Here is a 5,525-nt window from a genome sequence, read left to right as displayed (position 1 = left end):
ATCTAGCTAATCTTTCATATCTCCTAGAATTTGTGATATGTCTGAAGTTGTTGCTACTATAATAGAACTAATTGGTAATACTCTTTTACAATCTATATTCTGCTCTTGCAGAGAGATTCAGATAACCAAACTCTTTACAGCATCCTTCTACAAAATTCAGAAACTGTTGCCCTTGTTTGTCCTTGCCAAGGTTTTTTTTGTTCTGAGTTCAACAACTGGTTTCTAGTATTGTCAAATTTTTTAGTTCATTGTATTTTTTTCCTGATATGATAGGGTTGAACCTTGATCCCATCTTCTGCAGGGGCTGGGTTACAAAAAACAGCAATCCCCGTGACCTCACTCGAAGTTGGAGATGAAGTTATACTGAGATTACAAGGAGGGGCACGTCACACAGGAATAGAAATTCAAGAATTCATTGTGGAGAACTGAATGAGCAAGATGACATATTCTTTGGTCTAAACTTTGACTTCCTGTCTTACAGAGAATAATGTTGCGGCATTCCAATGTAACCGTGAAATCATTCAAGGACTAAGAAATTGCCAAGTATATAATTTTTAGGGTTAAATACTAAAAACTCCGGTAGAGTTTGAACACTTTATTTTTTTTCCCGTAGGTTTTGATTTGTATCCCAAGGGGTACCTGTGGTTTTGATAAAGACCAAATTGGTCTTTCTATCCATTGACCGTTAATTGACTTAACGGAAGTTCATGTCACTAACACGTGGACCAATTAAAATTTGATACCTGGCATAAGTGGCCACGTCATCACTAATTAAATTTTTTATTTTTATTAAAAAAATATATATTTAAAAAAAAAATTTGAGGGTGGCTCTTTGGCCATGGGTTGGTGCCCAAGGGGGTGGCCAAGCCACCTATATATATATATTAATTTTTTTAAAAAAATTTAATTAGGTGGCCACGTCATCATTGATGACGCGGCCACTTATGCCAGGTGTCAAATTTTAATTGGTCCACGTGTCAGTGACGTGGACTTCCGTTAAGTCAATTAACGGTCAATGGATAGAATGACCAATTTGGTCTTTATCAAAACCACAGGTACATCTTGTGATACAAATCAAAACTTAGGGGAAAAAAAATAAAGTGCCCAAACCCTAAAGGGTTTTTAGTATTTAAGCCTAATTTTTAATCATATTGTTCTTCGTACCATTTGTCTACTTGCTTTCCAATGTTTAATGAGTCTACAATCTTATGCCTCATTTTCTGTATCTTCGACAGTGAGGCCTGATTCGAAGCGCAAGTTTTGCAGCTAGTCCCGCGACTATTGAAAAAACTACAGAAAATGTTGAGTAATTTTTTTTTTTTTTTTTTTTTAACAGCACCTAAACCAAATCCATTTCCCAGATGATTCCTTGGAAATAATGAGGGAATATTCCAGCGAAATTCTGCAATTCGACGGATGCAGTGGAACGAGAATTATTAAATTTGTTCAAACGAAACCTTGACTTTTATGTTTCCACACACTCGCAATCCATCTGTAACTTTCTCGTGGAAGTTTCCCAAGTCGTGTGAACATAACAATCAACCCTTTGCCATTGCCCTCATCAATCATACTCAAAAGGAAATTTCCAAGATGGTTTCAGGGAAGCAGCATACGTGTGGAAAATTTGCAGTTCCATTGGATTTGAAAAGACAAGAATTTCATTGTGTTTGCCTCATATCGGACCTGACAATTAATCGTGGCTAATAGTCAAGTCATCCAACGACCATGCAACTGGGATGAAATTTCCAAGATGGTTTCAGAGAAAGCATACGGGTGGAAAATTTGCAGTTCCATAGGATTCGAAAAGAGAAGAAGTTCGTGAGAATCACGTTGGAAGTCATTCATTCAACGTCAACACAAAAATAATTGGTCTGAAATTGAATCTCAACTTCTCTTCCTTCCCTAATTTAGTCCACCTTAATCTGTTTCATAATAATTTTCAGGAGAAGATTCCACTTGAGATAGGTACTCTATTGAAATTCACTCATCTTGATTTGTCCAACAATAATCTTTAAGGGAATATTCCACTTGAGATAGGTATTCTATCGAGACTCACCCACCTTCATCTGTCCTGTAATAACTTGACAGATGAGTTGCCTCTTTCACTTACAAACCTCACCCAATTAGTGAGATTTGACATTTCTTTTAATCAAATCAATGGTTTCATCCTTGAAAGATTAGGAAACTTGGTTGAGTTTCATTTGAATGGAAATAACTTCATTGGACCAGTCCCTTCATCTTTATGTCTCTTAAACAATCTCACTCATTTGGATATGTCTACAAATTATCTCAATGGTTCCGTGATTTCCATCCTTGAAAAGTTGGGATATCTGAAAAATCTCGTTGAATTACATTTGAGTGAAAACACCTTCACTGGACCCATCCCTCCATCTCTTCGGCTTTTAACTAATCTTTATAGAATTAGATTTATAGTTTAAATATTAGAGATTATATGTTATTATTAAAGATAATATATTATCATTAGAAGTAGTTTATTTCTATTAGTCTTTTATATCTATTATGTTTTGTAATTCTCTATTTAAAGAGACCAAGTTTATTAATAGAAGTAAACAAAGATTAATATTATTCAGCCTTGAGTTGATTTGGAAGGCCTTAGGTTCCTTGAACTACCATTATTTATCCGGTGCTTGAGAAATTAAGCCACATGGACCAATGAAGAGGCAGAGGCCCTGCAATGTACGTGTATAACATAACTATTGCCGGAGAAAAAGAAATGAAATTGCCTACAGCTGGAACATTTTCATGTGGTTACTAAATTGCATTATCCACTTAATGGATATAATTAGGTGGTGTTTGGACAGAACATTTCAAAAAAAATTATCATATAAGAACACACACAAACAAACAGACCAAATATTTGCATTTAAATTGTATTGGCGATTCTTTTAGTTATTTAGAAAAGATAAAGAGACGGAAGAATGATAACTCCTGCAGCATGCATTTATGATACGCTATAGACCATAAAGCACAAATGGTTACCATTTGTTATAGATCATATTTTAACATTTTAATATTTAGTGACAAATGTTGGGGTAAAAAATTGTGAAACATTTTATTTAAGAATAATAATAATAATAAAACTTTTAAGACTAATAAATTAACATAAGAGTTGTAATCCACTTCCCACACCGTTGAATAGGACCTTTAGTTGTAATAAAACCCACAATCTGCGGAAAACGCAATTTCACTATTTTTTTTTTTTTTTTTCTAATCAAATGCAGGAAAAGGTTATAAGGGAAAGAAAAACGGTTATAGAGTTTTTACCAAAAATACAAAATGGGTATCAAAGAGATAATACAGTGGTTTTCAAACCCTAGTTTTGGGCGACCGGTAAAGATGGTTATGGTGGTAGGGAGAAGCATGCAGAGCATTTGGTATGGAGAGACTCCTGGTTGGTTGTCTATTCCTTGATAACCCCGTCTGAATTCTAATGCCATTCCTAGCATTTGGGTATGACCCCATACGCTCTGCTTGCATGGCCTGAAAGTAGGATGAAGAAGAAGCCATGTCCTTGACCTTGAGGTTGGGCAGAGGCATTAGTGCTTCAACAACTTCACTCATCAGAGGTCTGGCTTTAGGGTCGCGGCTAAGGCAGTGGGCAGCTAACTGAAGTGCTTTCTGAGCGCCTTTGATTTAGTATTAGGCATTGGTGCTTTGGATAGATTCCTTAAAAACCACTAATTTGGTCCAACTAAAGACTTTTAGCACCTGATTTTGTGTTAGCTACTAACATTTTTAAGTTTCCATACTTGTATAGTCTACGTCATCTCTTTCAAAATTAAGGACATTAATTTCCAAAATCTTTTGAAGGGGTACAGTAATTATACAAGTGCCTGCAGGCAGCTAAATTGCATTAAAACTTTAATATACTCTTTTTAATCATTGACATATAAATAGTAAAAAATTATGGTAATATTATTCGACAAGGAAAGACTATATGGGCCCCCCTAAAGGAAAACATGTGCCTCCGCCACTGTGTGCGTAAGGAAAATGTAACGATGAAATCAAGTACCAGATAATGTTAAAAGGCAAATAATTAAGGAGATCTTTCTACCTGGAAACATCGGTTGAGAAAATCATATATAGGCCAATTCCCCTGCTTTACTCTCAATTCAGATTAATTATTCCAGTACTGCTCGATATTACCATTTCTCATCTGGCTCAAGCTCCATGTAAATAAATTTAATGTACCTATATTATTTCATATCATTCCAAGTTACTCAACTTTTCCACGTCATTTCTAGTTCAGAATTAATGTTTCTTTAACCATATTCAGTACGTACTCGATCGTGTCTCCAAGTGGCTTGAGAAAGGTAAAGAGTTTACTAGTCTTATCCATCCATGAAGAGCACAAGAGGCATCAATAGACTGAGTCTTCTCATGGTCCAATTATTGCACACACGTACATTTGGTCGCGTGGAATTACGCTCACATCATCAAGTAATGTTGAATTGTGAAGCTGTGTTGAAAATAATAAAGCTGCTTTTAATGAGTTAGTTGCAGTCTCTTGTCCGAAGGAGTTATAAGTCAGTATCTGCATTCAATACGTTGAGAATTCCACCCCAAATTCTAGTTGGACCACCGACAAAGGCCATGGGGAAATTTCCAAAACGATTCAGGGAAACCATACGGGTGGAAAATCTGCATTTCCATGAGGATTCAAAAAGAAGACCAGAGTTTCGTGAGAATTACGTCGGGAATTATTAAACCTCGACTCCCAGTCCACAAGTCTGTCCCCACCCCTCGGATATAGCTTTCTTATTAAAGTGTACGTCCCGAGTAACATATGGACATATATACCAATCAACCCTTTTGCCATTCAATCATACAGTACTGCTTGCAAACAATGGCACCCTCTATTTCCATTTCCGTTGTGGTCTTAGCATGGGCTACTTGTATCTTGTTGTACGGAACGTATTTGGAGGACAGTGGAGCTCAGTTTGTGGGAGCATCTGAATCATCACCACTACAACTGGAAGCAAAGGCTCTTCTGGAGAGTGGATGGTGGAGTTATTACAGCAACGATACTTCAACTCGTTGCATATGGAGCGGTATTACTTGCAATGCTGGTGAAAGCGTCACCGAGATTGACATGAGTTATCTTCAGCTCAATGGAGATAAGTACTTAAAACTCAACTTCTTATCTTCCTTACCTAATTTAGTCAGCCTTGTTCTTCTTCGAATTGGTCTTCAAGGGAGCATCCCTTCATCTCTATTGCTCTTAACCAATCTCACTCATCTGGATCTGAGTGGTAACCAACTCAATGGTTCCATCCCTCAAAAATTAGGAAATCTGAGGAATCTCAATGTATTACGTCTAGATGGAAACCACTTCAATGGACCAATCCCTTCATCTCTTTGTCTCTTAACCAATCTTACTCATCTGGATCTGTCTTCTAACTATTTCAATGGTCCCATCCCCAAAAATTTAGGGAATTTGAGGAATCTCAAAGTATTACGTCTAGGTGGAAGCAACTTCAATGGACCAATCCCTTCATCTCTTT

The sequence above is a fragment of the Corylus avellana genome, chromosome ca5, assembly GCF_901000735.1.
Source record: "Corylus avellana chromosome ca5, CavTom2PMs-1.0".
Lineage (NCBI taxonomy): Eukaryota > Viridiplantae > Streptophyta > Magnoliopsida > Fagales > Betulaceae > Corylus > Corylus avellana.
Note: the sequence above shows the minus strand (reverse complement) of the source record.